This window comes from Schistocerca piceifrons, chromosome 7, assembly GCF_021461385.2.
Source record: "Schistocerca piceifrons isolate TAMUIC-IGC-003096 chromosome 7, iqSchPice1.1, whole genome shotgun sequence".
Lineage (NCBI taxonomy): Eukaryota > Metazoa > Arthropoda > Insecta > Orthoptera > Acrididae > Schistocerca > Schistocerca piceifrons.
Window position 1 is genome coordinate 294554190 of NC_060144.1, and position 16746 is coordinate 294570935.

The following is a 16746-nucleotide window of genomic DNA, read 5'->3' on the forward strand; positions in this document are numbered from 1 at the left end:
GATGCCTTGAATGTTTATATTGAGAACACTATGCACTTTGGAGTAAACATTGTTTGTTCTCCCCCTCTTGTACCTACCAAAGTTGGTATTACAGTTATCTGCTCAAAATGCGAGACTCACAGCTACTATATTTTGCATTTTTAAATACGCTACAATTTTGTTAGCTAATACTTCTGGCGTTTCTCCACCAGTGTTCCGAAGACAGATTACTTTGTACCGGAACTTTTGGTACGAATGAAATATCTAGCAAGAATTCGCACTAGCTTTAAGCTTTGGTTATTTGATGCATTAACCATCACAAACGCATACTTACCACCTTTAAGTTCTGACTGAACTACATGCATTGATTATAATACGATAAAACGTTCACTAAAACCGACTCGCTTTTTGTCTGCTGAAATAGGTCTTCGATGAGAAGAACCGTGCACTCCATAGAACAGAAGAAATGATTTTGTTTTGCGATATGGAAAGCAAACAGTCCTTCGGTAAAAGTAAGTTTATTTTCCTCTGTTTCTAGCACTATGGGACTTGACAGCTATGGACATAAGTCCCCTAGAACTTTGAACTACTTAAACCTAACTAACCTAAGGACAGCACACAACACCCAGTCATCACGAGGCAGAGAAAATCCCTGACCCCGCCGGGAACCGAACGCGGGAAGTGAGAACGCTACCGCACGACCACGAGCTGCGGACTATAGTTTATTCGTACTTACAAAGGAAGTTACGCGTATAGAAGTTGTTGCAGAAACTGCCAACAGGTGCTTCTTTTTCTTTACGAGCTGCGTTATACCGGCACGTCCTCCTCCATTTTCAGAGGAAAAACAGAACGACATAGCGTACATTCTACCTTCGTACTTGTGGTTTCCTTCAAGAAAGAGAACTCTTCTTTCACGGTTTTACACTAAAGCAAGCTTGCCGAACCCAAGATTGAAGTTGCCGCCTACTTCTCATTGTTCCTGTAACAGTCTGAAAACATCTTGTCGGTTGTATCTGCTGCAAATTTATGTCATCTAACACTAAATAGCTAATTCTTAACTACAAATACAACTGAACACTGATAACGTCATAACATTCTTTAACGAAAACTGTTTACATAAGACCGTCATTTCTCCAGTAGTAAATAACAAATATGAATCCCGAAGCTCACGCAAAAGTCACTAGCATTGACCATGATGAAGGAAAATCTTCTGTTCACGCCTCTCCTCATCCTGTGACAAAAATAATACTTCCTTATTCCACCTATGCGTTCAAGACAAAGCAAATAAAGGTATGGTTACTTCTGATCACAATAAAACGGGACACGGCATGCCGCTGAATATTTTGAGGGACAACGGGACACAGAACGAAAATATAGGACAGTCCCGTTGAAAACCGGACGTCTGGTCGCCCTACATTGGATGCAGAAGTTTGAAAAACGTAGGAAAGTACAACTCTCTCCCCTAATGTGAACCCTTCCTGCAAGAGTCTGATCTTTGGTTCTGAATCCATATTTGTCAGATCCGTTTGCTTTCGACAACCGTTACTGTAGGACTCACCAATACTGACTGGCCGCTCCCTTATCTCTCAAGCCATTTCAGACTTGGAAATGTAGCTGTGAATATTCATTTCGTGTAGCAATCAAAGTGACTGATTGGCCTAGACTGGCCATTAATATTCATCTAAAGCAAACACAGCAGGCTTGAGTCTTAGCTATCCCTAATAGTAGGTAATGAGTGCTCTGAAGATGCTCTTTATTTCTAAAGAATGAAAGAGTTGGACGACGTAACTACGGGAATCTATATCGAACTACGACTACCATCCAAAACAGATAGGAACTGCACTGAAAATAACACTGCAAGTTTTACACTGTTGTTAAAGGTATCGTTGTGGATCCAGGAACAAACAACATCGAGTATCTAAATTCAGAACATTAATGACAATATAGGTTGCTCATTTCCAAACTATATAAAACACCCACTAATCACATCAGCATATATTAATATTATGATGTCTAACAGGAAACAGCATGCACTCAGAAGTTGTAGAAGCGTAGCTGAAACAGTATCCAATGTATCTGTTCATGGGAAGCGCTCAAAATGAGGAAAATAATACGAGGAGCATTTTAACAGGCTTAGGTAACCCGAGAGAGATGACTGTGGCGATCGATAATTGCGACAGGAGTCTGTAATACCTTGCTGCTGGGCTAAAGGCAAGCTGAAATTTAATCTCCTCCCATCCATGTTGATAACTCTTCAACTTGAGAAAATTGCTGATGGAGATGAGTGGTTTGTAAACAAGCGTCGAGTGGAAGGAGAGACCACACGTAAGAGTTATCGTTTTTTAAAATAATTTGAGTCGCAGGTATCTCGACAGGAGATGGACACCTAAATTAAACGAGAGCTGAAACTTCTCATTCTGCACTATGAGGGTTCGTGTGGAGGACTTCTACTTACCTCAAGACAGTGATTGTTAATGATAATGAGATAGTCGTAAGGGATACTAAGCAACCCATGTTGTGTCTTCTAACCCAACTAATATCTTCCTCTGGCTGCTGATAATGACCCCTTCCTGCACTGTGACGGTCATCAACATTTGATATCACAAAGACCACCGTTTGCAAGTAATACATCACCTGAACATAAATGAATATAAATCTCTTCCCAGATGTTTCCAGTTTGTGTCAAGGACACGACCATTGACTATTTCATATCTAGGAAAAGTGGTCGTGGGGAACACAAAACACGTTAATTTATTTTGAGAAAATCACAAGTTGTCAAACAATGTAAAAGCAACGCAGGTACAATTGCGATGTTCAGAGTTTGTAAACGCAGTGAAAACAAAATGGTCTACAGTAAAGGACGATTGAGAAATGAAACGTCTTAAAAAATGGTTACTTGACACTGTCAGCAGGAGAGCATCACTTCTTATGAAAAATTTAACGTTATTAGAGAACCTTTATTTGCCCAGTTCGCGGTATATATATATATATATATATATATATATATATATATATATATATATATATATATATATATATAGTGCCTACTTTCGTCGAATTTTAAATGCCCTCTTCAGCTCATCTACATACATCAAATATTGTGTCGCTCTATGTAGTTCACTGTCATCTAGTTATAAACATAGAAGAGATGAACTTGCTGAAGCAAACGCGCCAGTGCAGCATCATGCATCAAGTAATAAAACCATAACTATGGTAACCATCTTACATGATAATGAAATACATTTGTTACGCAAAGTATTTCTTGCTCTGTCCATGTTAGTAACTACGGTTTCAGCTCTTGTGGAAGAAAGGGCTGCCATTCCTCCAAAGACATGCAGAACTCATTCAAAGTGTCCCCAGCACAGTTCAAGCAATAATGAAAGCGAAGGGTGGTCACAGACAGGTATTAATGCCATTGGTGTCCAGATGCTTGTAATCAAACCGTGAATCTCGCGCCCGTAGCAAGATTAATTAGATATGGATGCGTACAGAAATATACAGACGGTGATTTTCCCTCACTTAATATACGAATCAAGTAGTACATCACAAGTTCACTAATAACAGTATGCCATACTGTGCCAGCTCCAATGGCATCGCTGCAGGCGTGACATTCTGCATCACAATGTCGTTTACTAGTACAGTAATGTTCCGAGGGTGCACGTTTCTACAAGAGTAAACAAAAACACTGTAGGACAAAAAAAGAAGCACAACAAAGAAATTATCCGGAAAGGGGCCGAAATTTGTATATGTAATGAACGTGTGCAAACAAACGAACCATTACAATTTTAGAAAAATTGGATGCTATATTGAAAAGACAAACTGAGCAAGTCAACAACGCGTTGATCCACCTCTTGACCTTACGCAAGCACTTATTCAACTAGACATTGATGGAGTTGTAGGACGTCCTCCTGAGGAATATCGCCGGCCATTGTGAGCGAGCGGTTCTAGGCGCTTCAGTCTGGAACCGCGCTGCTGCTACGATCGCAGGTTCGAATCCTGCCTCGGGCATGGGTGTTTGTGATGTCCTCAGGTTAGTTAGGTTTAAGTAGTTCTAGGTCTAGGGGACTGATGACCTCAAATGTTAAGTCCCATAATGCTTAGAGCTATTTCAACCATTTGAACCTTAGGGATATCGTAAGAAATTCTGCCCAATTTCGGCATTCTGTCGTCAAAATCCCGAGCTGCTCGTAGGGCGCTGCTCGTATACAAACTTTCTCAATTGGGGAGAGATCCGACAACGTTGCTATACAAGATAGGGTTTGCAAAGCACGAGGACGAGTAGTGAGAACTCTCGAAATTTGCGAGCGGAAGTTGTCTTCTTGATACGAAATCCCAGTATTGCTTGCCATGAAGGACAGCAAAACGGGACGTAGACTACCGTCGGCGTACCGTTGTGCTGTAAGGATGCTGCGTATGACAAGCATAGGGATCCAACTATGAAAGTAAATGGCATCTGAGACCGTTACTCCTCGTTATCGGCCCGTGCAGCGGTGTCTCCCCGCTGTCACCGGCATCTCTAGATACGTCTGCGGCCTGGAATCTTATTGACTAGAGTGCAGTTGTCTTCAGCGATGAGTCCCGCTTGTAACTAACCAACAACCAGGAGTGCGGGTATTGGGGTGTAATTTCTTTTCACAGCAGGACACCTCTGGTGGTTGCCCGTGCCACCCTTGCAGCAAAGCAGTACGTCGGCGATATTCTGTACCCTGTTCTGTTACCCTACACGGGAAGCGATAGTGGGCCTACGTTTCAGCAAGATAGTGCCAGTAGTCACACGGCGAAAATTTCGCTGCTTGCTTTCGAGTTTGCCAAACCATATCTTGCCCAGAAAGGTCGCTAGATCTCTCCACAGCTGAGAACGTTTGGAACATTATTTTCTGGGCTCTCAACCAGCTCAGGCTTTTGACGGCCTGACCCACCAATTGGACAGAATTGGGTATGATATCTTTCTGGAGGACATACAACATTACTGTCAATTAAAGCCAGGCCAAATGTTTACTTGTGTAAGGGCCAGGGACAAACGCATTGTTGACTTGCTCAGTTTGTGGTGCTCTTTCTCTTGAATAAATGATCCTATTTTTCTCATACAGTAATCGTTTCTTTGTCTGGGCATGTACAACACATCTAGTTATTACATTCAAATTCGGATAATTCCTTCGTGGTGCGTTCTTTTTTTCTTTTTTTTTTTTTTTTTAAACGTAAGATGTGTATTGCTCCCTTGCACGTACATCTCACGGAAAGGTCCGCAAGAAAAGATTAGAGAGATTCGAGCCTCCACGGAGGATTCCACATGTTTTCGTTGCTCCCGTGAACCATAGGTGACTGGAAAAGGCAGGAAGGGGAGGGAGTAACAGTGGTACACAAGTACGAATCCGTCACACACTGTGAGGTTGCTCGAAGCGAATCGACGTAGGTGTAATAGAAGTACAGTAACTCGCGGAGTATATATGGAGGTGTGCGTGAAGATGAAGATGTAAGAGCTTTTGAAACACCTCCCTCCGAATATAGGAGGTTGTCACTCCAAATTCAAATGGAAACTGTGAAAGTACTCATTACTCCTGTAAACACTTCTGGTAGCTAAATTCGACAGCTGAGTATTCCTGCTACTTGTTAGATAATTGAGATTGATCTGATATAGACCTATTCTCTACTTCTGTTATCATCGACCGCGAGCTACTAGCAGCTCGCGGGATCATGTTCCGTAGGTCGCGGTAACGACCATCTTCGTTAACCTGGATTTTTCCACTGAGATCAGACTGCAGTCACGGCAACAGCTACATGTTTCCCCCGTGACGTTGCCATTGTCAATCGGGAATACATCACTGTCAACCTCATAGCTAACTGTACACACGTAAGGCAACAGACGTTGTTTTTCAAGTGAATATCACATATTTTCTACCGTGGATGATTTGATTTACGCGTTGATATAACTTAGGTTTGTTCTAGTAATGTCATGTTCAAGAAAAAAAAGGACATTACTTTCATTCCGAATGAGAAACCGATTACTTCTTTACCCACATAATGGGCAGGTGTGTACGTTCATTGTGCTATGCAAGTGTTTCAGTTGCAAAGAAAGAGATCGCGTAAGGTCACACCAAAACCATTACCTCAGGAATTGAAATTATTGCTCACTGGGAACTCCTCTAAGGAAAGAAAAGGTAAAGTTACGAAAATCCAAATTTAAGGCTCTACAATAAATAAATATGTCAAAAATCCGCCTCAGTTGCGACCCCGACTAACCGATCGCTTTCCACGAAGTGGGGCCGAGGCTGTTCCTCAGCTAAGTAAGGTACCACGGTGCTTTACCTTTTCTATGTTTGATCGTGCCTTATTCTGGCATGTATAATTTTATTTTATACTTCTGAGGAAGGCTAGATTACTCTAGCTGAAACCTGGATAAAGACCAGTAACATTTCGCAACTGAGGCGGATTTTTGACATATTAATTTATCTCAGTTGGTGACAGGGCTGCAACATGTTAAAAATTCGTAGCTCTATAATAAATTTTTTTGAAACCATTAGATAAGAACAAAGCAGTAACGAAAGGTCATTCACAGTTTCAAAATTATTTCACAGAATAAGAAGCCGAAAGGAAACGGTGAATGAATCAAAAATGCATTTAATGCATTTAAAAGTGGAGACTTCTAGGACTCGTAGAGGGGAGTGAGTACGTAATATTTTGAATGGTAACCGATGTCTGTAACCGTACCATTTCCGTGCCACAGCCTTTAGAAAACGTGTTTGCTAGGTAGGTATGTAACTGGGTAGTCACGATGGGGTGTGGATACGTCGGAGCGGCTGACGTGAGTTTACGTCTGTCATATCTCTGTGACCTAGTTCAAGCCTCATTCACATGCCTGTGAGTGGTACAGCAACATGGCTGAGTACACGTTTGCAGAATACACCGACATGACCCCTCTGAATAGAGAAGCTGACAGTAATGGAAGAGATGCTCGATGCCTGTATCAAGATCGTTCCCCACAACGTCCGACTGTACCGCATAGTCTTTCCGCGATTCCGCCATAGTTATGCAACGGCTTCGAGAAAAGAGTACGTTCACTTTTCAGCAGGCGTGACAATAGTGATCCCAGAAGACGCCGCATACGTGAATTGGAAGAGGCCACGGTGCATCACGTTGAAGAGATCGCATCAATGAGCACACGAGCAATTTCATTGACTATTAATCAGTGTAACTGCAAAACAAGTGATGTACTGGGTCACGCCTAATCGTTTAGTTGCAAAAGTGGTCTCGTTAACAACATGTTATCCATTCGTTGCAGCAGGAAAATGGTAAGTTTCCGGACATGCGTTCCATTTCAGATCATTATCTATTCACTCGCCTCTACATGTCATAGAAGTTTGTAACGGGGATTTCCGAACACCGTAAGTTCGTCCGAACGATTATTATAGTATAGAAATATGAAGTAGATCGGTCAGGAACCTTCCGTTATTTTAGGTAACGAGGTTAAACAAGATATTGTTTTTATACAGGTGCAGCAGTGTAGATACACACTGTCCAGTCACATTAATGCGGCCATCTGTCTCAAGCCTGAATAATCACCTTCTGCACCACGGACTGCTGCAAGACGTGCAGGAAGAGTCAAAGGAATTCTCGAAGGTACCGACAGGGACGTGAAGCCATGCCGAATCCCATGGTCAGGTGAGCTGGGTTTGTCGGTCTAAGACCCATGGTGTCAACAGCCTCATTGAGGCGATCCTATTGGGTTTAAATCCGGGGAGTCTGGTGGCCTGAGGAGTATGGTAAACTCATCGTGGTGCTGTCTTACATTGGCCTTCTGGTAGATGAAATCTTCGCGAGCAAAAACAATCTGCATAAACGGGTGGAAATCGTCCTCAAGAACATATGCATACTTGTGTTGAGCCACTTTGATGAGAACACCCAGGAAGTGCCAAAAAAAGAAGTTCAGCAGGCTATAATGCTCCCTCCTCCGGCCAAGAGCATTCGCTTGCATGCGTTTCGCGCCATACATACAAACGGCCATACGTCCAGAGAAGCACCCACCGACTCTCTTACGTTCCCTCCACCGTTAGTGCTGCCATCAGCCGCCTGTGAGAGATGGTTGCTCTTCGACGTCGAACATAGGCGGTGGTCACAGTAACGTGACTGAACTGTGTAGATTGCAGTTTGTCTTAGTACCGAAAACATGAATAATGCGCGAACATGAGTTACTTTACAATAACAAATCGCTTGACCCTCATTTACGGTGATAGGACTGTGTGGTTATTCTCCATCGCCACTACTTCCGTTAACAATGGAAATATAATGTCTCGCTGCTCGTTGCCATCAGGAGTGGCGTAATGAAAATCTCGGGGCCTCTTGTGCAGACTTTTCTTTAAACGAGCAATGTAGCAATCTCCCGTTCGTGCCTGCAGGGCCTTTGAGAGATATTACGCTTTTCATTTCGGTACAGAATGCGCTCTTCGAATCGCTGCGAATCTACAGCGAAAGAGCTGAAGCACGTAAACAAAACTGGTAATTATCTTCTCCTCATTTCCGCCACAATACAAGCAATACCACGAAAATATTTCTTATTCGACTTCGTCATTTCAGAAATTCCAAATTAAGACATGCCTCGGCTCTTATATGAAAATACCGTCCATGACCTGGAATTTAATTAACTTTCTTTTAAATGAATCAGAAAATAGCATTTCTTGTTGGTCTTCTTGGGTCACATTTTATTCTGAAACCGATTACGATGACTAGTATAAAACGTTGCTACATCAGCAATCAGATTGACGGTAGCTTCCAAAACTGAAGAACTTTAAAAGGGTGGGTGTTTTATTGGATGCTCTGCCTCCGATTATCCCGGTCTTGGATACCTCGGTCACCGACCCATGCTGTATGTTAATTACATCGACTCCCTAACGGCAAACAGGCGTTTATGTACATCATTGGGTACATGTTGAAAATGTGTGCCATGACCGCGACTCGAAGCCGAGATCTTATGTTTACATGGCAGTCGCGGTATCCACCTCAGACACCGAGGGCGCAAGGCTAGTGCGCCTACAGGGGCTTATCCCTTGCGTGCTCCCCTTGAGACCCACATTCCCAACATGTCCACACCACTACATTCGTAAGCAGGAGATCCCGGGTTCGAGTTCCGGTTGTTTCACACATTTTCAACATGTCCCCAAGGTGTATATCAACGCCTGTTTGCTGCTATCGACTCGATTTGATTATCATTTCATTCTAGAGAAAATGCAGTCATCAATGGTGTCTGTTCTTTCGGGAACAGATACTACCATCATACATGCTGTATGTGTTGAGGAGTGATATCTAACTTGATATACGACTAATATAAAATCTACAGTTGGTTTTAGAATTATGGTGTAAAGTAGGATATTGAATCAGAGCACTATTACAATTAAACAATTAAAAGCAGACGTAACAGAGTCTTTCTTCAATGGCATGTGGTAATGAATACATCAAAATTGTTTCATTGGACGAACTTCTGCAAAGAACTATAATACAGTCCCTAGCAACGATATTCTTGGTCTCTGATGCCTATAGCGCTAATTTTGTGATTACCTCAGTTGTAGCTTCAATGTACCAATTTATGCTTCTGGATATATGGTACTTACTGGAATGGTCAACTGTAAATTTAAAATGTGAAATATCATACGGACACTCCTATACGCCGTTACCGCTTCAGTCTACCGATTTATGCTTCAGTACATACAATCATTACTGAAATAAATGTAAATTTTACGCACCCATTCGGAATAGGCTACGAAGGAGTATGGCTATAACGTAAATTTGTTTGGATTTAAAGGACCCATCAACGTCTAGGTTATCAAAGTACAGCCCACCGTCATGCCCGGAACGATAAAATACTAATCTCTTATCAGTCAAGAAAAAAGGATTTTATCGTTCAGTCAAGACATTCTCAGATCCCTCGCAGATTATTTTAAACTTTTACTTCTAAATACGCCGTACAAACTTAAATTTACCAGGTGCAATCGATTGACACCTCTGCAAGCGTTTTATCTCTGTGTTCAGTGACATGGAAGTTATCAGCCGGCCGCGGTGGTCCTGCGGTTCTAGGCGCGCAGTCCGGAACCGTGCGACTGATACGGTCGCAGGTTCGAATCCTGCCTCGGGCATGGATGTGTGTGATGTCCTTAGGTTAGTTAGGTTTAAGTAGTTCTAAGTTCTAGGGGACTGATGACCACAGCTGTTAAGTCCCATAGTGCTCAGAGCCATTTGAACCATTTTTTTGGAAGTTATCGACACGTGTTACCATTGCAGTACATCACTGCCCCGTGGCGGATTATTCAGAGTTCTTTTACTTCCAACGACTATATCCGTAAGACTGAAAAATGCAATCATTGAAACTTTTGGTCGAAAGTAGCAAACATTATGCTAGAGACCCTCATTGGGACAAACCGGTTGTTGTTCTTCTGGGCGACAAGCGCCGTTGTTTTGTAACTCGTAGCAATGAACGGATAGTTAACAATCTCATAAACCAATCGACAAGTCAATATTTGACATCAGTCACATACAGACATACGAAGAAGTACCATTTCATTTCTATTCTTTAGAAAAATCAGTATCTTCACGATTAGCGCGTATCGTGGGCCAAAGTGATTAGCACGGTGATGGAAAAATCAGACTCGAAGCATTGATTAAGATATCCCGATATAATGATACAGTAGCATGGTGTGAGCAGACAGTAAGTCGATCGAAAACCACACCAGATGAGACAGATCGCCGACAGAGTTCCGTGTATTCTTATACTGTTGGTAACTAATGCTTAACGTTTGTATGGGATTTAAATAAGATCTCTGGTATTAATACAGTCACCCCACAAAAACTTGGTGTCACATCATATCCCAAGGTTACCTCATATTCAACGATTTCTAGTCCCCCTATAAAGAAAAATGAAAATGAAATACATGGACATCAGTTTTTGCAACTAGCGAGCTAATCTAAACCCACTCCTATATAAACACTTGAGGCAATCTCAAGAGAGATTTTCGTGACATTCACATTGAAATGCAATGTATAGAACGGACCCAATGGCAGTAATGAAGAAGTGAGTATACCAGGCAGCTAACTAGTCCACTCTATCCCCCAATCAATTTGTCCTATGTTGATATGGCAGATGTCGCACAGTTATACATGGGAAGGTTACAGATATGAGTTCCACATTGTTTCTTCTAAAGTTCACAAATGTTTCTCCATTTAAAAAACATTTTCTTTATTTTGATATATATACAAGATGGTAAGTCAAACCATCCCACTTGTCTGCGGCAACGCAGCACATCTTCCTCGGGAGGTTCTAAGTTTGAGTCCTGGTGGCAATTTTTTTTCTTTTACCTTTAGTTTTGGGACTTTTTCAAAAAATGGTCGCTGTTTCAACACTAACACCGTACGTTCCATAATTTATAAACAACAGAATTTGTGTCACGGAGGTCCTGGAATCGGGAGAAGGTGGGAGCATTTTAACATTTTTGATAACGTCTATGACTGTGGCAGCTGCAGAAGCACCAAATTTTTTTCTACCCTTCACGATGCTGGGTTCACGTTCGTTGCGCTAGGTCCGATCAATTACACCGATCAGGATGTCACACCAAGCGGCGGTTGTGAATCCCTGAACCGATATACTAAGGGTTGCACATTCTTCTATGTAAGTTGGTAATATTTCATGTATTAAATAAACAAGTGAAATACAAGTTGTTAGAGCTATAGATTAATCGATATTGTACTGGACTCATTTCACAATATTGTAGATAAATAGTTGTGATATTTTCTTCCACATTCTCCTAACGTAATAGCAATATGAATTAGTATACTCAGTTTCTTTCGATCTTCTCTTGTGTTGTAAAGACGACCATTACCCTACTTCCATTATATTAGTTGATCTTCTTACAGAAAATGTAAGAGGGGGCACATGCACAAAAGACAAAATACCTGTGATTGCTGGAGTCAGAGGGACACATTTTTTACCTTAGAGTTAGGTTACAGACAGAGAGTGTTGAAAGAGATTAAAGCAGAACAGTGCCATAATGTCTGTAGCAGTATGCAAAGAAATAAAATTTGTGTGTTTCATCAGAACATTAAAGAACTGAAAAATAAGATAGATGAGCTTCTTGTATGCCTAGAAAATGGGGTAAATTCTGAAGGTATAGATGTTTTGAGTCTCTCTGAACACCATATAACCGAGGGGATGGACAAGTTAAATTTAGGGGATTACAGATTAGCATCTTCTTCATGTAAACATGGAAAAAGGAGGAGTTGCTACTTTTATATAAAAACGTACATAAAGTCAAAAATATTGAAACACATAGTTTTTGTGTAGATCAGATCCTTAAAGTATGTGCTAGCGAGTCTATAGTAATTGTAAGAATCTACAGATCCCCTCAAGGTATCTTTCAGCTACTCATGAAAATCTAAGGCATAATTGAGCTACCTGTCAGACAAAAAGAAGTAGTTAGTGGTTTGTGGTGATTTTAATGTGTATTTGTTAAAAGATACGGATAGGAAAAATGAGCTAGAATCTTCGTTTGGTTGTTTCAATCTAGTATCTGTTGTAAGTTTTCCAACTCGTGTGCAGCAGGATAGGAGGTCACTTATCAATAACATTTTCATAGACACTGTTCAGGCTTAAACAATTAATGTGTACCCAGCTGTTAATGGGCTACCTGATCATGATGCACAGTTAATGTAAATATATCACCTCATAGGCTTCAAGCAGGTTCATACAAAGCAGGGAGGCTTATTGATACGAACAGAGTGCAAAGCTTTAAGAGCGGCCTAGAAGAGGTAGAATTGGATGAAGTATACACAGAACATGAGGCAGATATCAAATTCAATTTATTCCACCGTAAATTTGTCTAAATATTTGAGAGTTGCTTTCCTGAAACGTTATGCAAAAAAGCCACTAGCAAGTCAAGTAATCATGGATTACTAAGTGAGTTAAGATATCGTGTAAGAGGAAGACAGAACTATATGTACAGGCTAGAATAAGTCAGGAACCGACGTTACTTGCTTACTACAAAAGATACTCTAATAGTTTAAGGAAAGTCATTAAGAAGTCGGGAAGCTCATGTGTTCTGACAGAAATTAATAATGCGGATAGTAAGATTAAAACTGTATGGAATATTGTCAAACGTGAGACAGGGCAGCCTGACAGTGCACAGCATACTATAGCACCAAAGCTAAATGATGATGTTGTGAGTGATAATTCACAAGTTGCAAGTACTTTTAACAACCAGTTTCTGGATGTAGCAGCAAAAACAGGGTTAAAGGGTTCAGTTGAAGAAGCAAAAAAACATGTTAAAAATGTCATTCCCCCGGACTTTAGACCTTTAGAAATAGCACCAACATCCACCACTGAAATTAAGGGAATTATAAATCTACTGGGAAACAAGAGCTCATGTCGTGTTGGTGGAGTCTGTAACAGAGTTTTGAAGTGTTTTTCTAACTTAATAAGTGTAGTCCTTAGTGATATATGTAATGCTTCGCTGGCACAGGGAATTTTTCCAGACAGATTGAAATATGCAATTGTCAGATAACTTAATAAGAAAGAGGACAACAGAGACTTAAATTATTATAGACCAATCTCATTGCTGACTTCTTTTTCTAAAATATTCGAAAAATTTATGTATCCAAGAGGAGTCTCACATTTCAGTGAAAATAATTTACTTAGCTTGTCACATTTCGGATTCCTGAAGGTTTACTCGACTGAGAATGCTATCTACACATTTACCCATAAAATAGTACAAGCCCTAAATAACAAATTGTCGCCTGATGGTATTTTTTGTGATCTTTCCAAGGCATTTGTCTGTGTAGATCATGTCACACTCTTAGAAAAAGTCAGGTTTTATGGAATTGAAGGCTATACACACAGCTGGTTTGAATCATACTTAACAAGCAGAAAGCAAAGGTTGTGCTAAATAACACAAATAATATTGGGAGGGTGGTAAATTCTAGTGAATGGGGAGTTTTCTCAAAGGGAGTCCCACAAGGTTAAATTTTGAATCACGGATGTCCCTTATTCATGTGAATGACCTCTCACTTAACGTTCAGCAAGCAGAACTAGTACTTTTTGTAGATGACATGAGTGTTATAATAAATCCCATTCCAGAAAGAGCAGCTGAAGATATTGTTGACAATGTCTTTCAAAGAATTATTAAGTGGTTCTCAGAAAATTGACTCTCTTTCAAGTTTGAAGAAATTCACTATATCCAGTTCTGTACACCGAACAGAGTCATACCGACAATTGATGTATCATATGAACAGAGCTCAGTTAACAGGGCAGATTCCTCCAAATTTTTTGATGTTCACACTGATGACAACTTGAACTGGAAGAAGCATATTACTGAGCATCTCAAACAATTAAGTTCAGCTTCTTTCGCTCTTCTTATAATGGTTAGTCTTGGTAAGAAACAAATCAGCCTCCTAACGTACTTTGCATGTTTCCACTCAGTAATGTCTTATGGAATATTTATCTGGGCTAACTCACTAGTTATACATAAAGTATTGATTGCACAAAGAGAGCAACGAGAATAATTAGTGGTGTTTACCCAAGGACGTCACGTTGGCACCTATTCAAGGAGTTAGGTATTTTAACTGCACCATCCGAGTATATACATTCGCTAATGAACTTGGCTATAAATAATCTATCTCAGTTCGTGAAGAACAGTAATATTCATATGTACCACACTAGAGGGAAACGTGACCTTTCCTACACGTTACTGAAGCTGTCAGTTGCTCATAAAGGAGTACATTATTCAGCAAAAAAAATTTTTTATCATTTGCCCAACAACATAAAGTGTCTCACAGATAACAGATCAAGTTTCAAATGTAGCTTAAAATCATTTGTCTTCGACAATTCCTATTCCAAGGACGAGTTTCTGAACTGGTAAAAAAATGTACCTCTAAATGTATATATATATATCTTGTAATCTGACTTATTCCACATCATATCGATAAAATAATCGTGAAAATGATCTACGGAACATGACATAACTAAAGTAAACTAAACTTCACCTTCCCTTGATACTTCACTTAAGTCTTATGTTTTTCTATAACGTTTTGAAAGATTAATTGTTTTATATTTGACACAAATGACTTTCATTTTACCTTTATTGTCTTTGGCGGTATTACACTAATAGCCAGCGATTAATTTCTTTAATACGTTTAGCGCTTTAGTCATTACATGTGGAACTGATAACGACTGCGGAAGGGATATCTTGTCCCTATACTAGTAGCTTTATGTTTTAAGATGGGAAGGTCGATTAGATTAATACGATTCAGATACAATATGCCTAATGTTTTTATATGATTGACGACTAAAACAATACGAGTTTTGTACTTTCAGATTATTGACGAACTAAAACAATACGAGTATTACATTCACCACATTCAACTAAACGTAAAAATATCGACAAAAATTAGATCGAAATACTTTTTTGCCTAAAGCTGGTTCGGGTAACGATTGCATAGAGACCTCGAACGTCCTATGGGTGATGGTAGCGGATTTTACTATCCGAAAAAGAGATTGGATTCCAAGGAGTCTTGAAAGAGTACCGTCTAAACAGAAGAAAAGTGCGACATGTACTTCGTGCAGATTGTCATGTAGGGCTCCTACTGTTGTACTACATATTCCTGTTCAGTGGGGAAATGAGATGGCACAACTAACCGATCGCTTTCAAGTATACAGCTCAACTAGGACTCAAACTTCATTGTGAATAATTTATCGAGCTACAAATGTCACATCAAGTAACATGATGAATCACTCAAAAGTTAATATTTTGCAAGTTGTGGTGTGGGTGGGCAGTTTAGGCACAGGAATGGAAAGACATGCTTGCTTCAGCGAGGGTTACTGTTAAAGCGTTAGTTTCAGAATTGACTACCAAAACTTTACTGTGAATGGTCGGAGAGTCTCATTTCGAGACAAAACGACAATTAATATGCAAAGTGACGAATAACATTCACTCTTAGTGACAATGAGATTCACTCTTAACGGCGGGTAAAGAGAATTTATTTCAAACTACCCGGGAGTTAATGTTATTGTATTCGAGGTATGATCATCTCTAGTAAAAAGCATTGTGGTAGAACTGGTTCGTTACAGTATTCTGTTGTACCACTCATTATGAAATAATGATGAAAGTCCACCACCCGCCGATGCGGAAGGTATTCTCATATCTGTACACTGAAACCCAACGGAATACCGTAAGGTGGAGCTGTTGTCAGCTGTGCGTGTGAAATTTGATGGACGCTGTTACTGAATTGAGTATTACTGATACTGAATTAAGTACTCAAGAGAGGATAATTTGATGGTATAGGATTATAATACGATATTTACCAAGTGAAGGTAAATCGTTAGTAGTATGACATTACGCTTACAATGAATAATATCGGTAGATGAGACTGACCATGATAACGACGTGATATCTTTCGGTACATAAATACCGCCTTAAAGAATCGATACGTCAATGTATGAGGCGATACTCGAAGCTTCAAACGTGACAAACGACACATGATCATAAACCGACTGTTCTGACGTCAGTAACCAATTGTCAGAAGACAAAATTTCGAGCTGTACGACGTCACCAATGAGCAATCCATGTAAACCGCGCCCTTGCCAACAGTTTGTGTTTTATAACGAACAACTGTCAGCTATACAGACATTAACAGCGTAATTTTCGAAAACAATACACAATCTCCTGTACTACACTAATAAGGCAGACATTATGACCACCTCATCTATAACGTTTTGGTCCATTTTAGGAAAGCAAC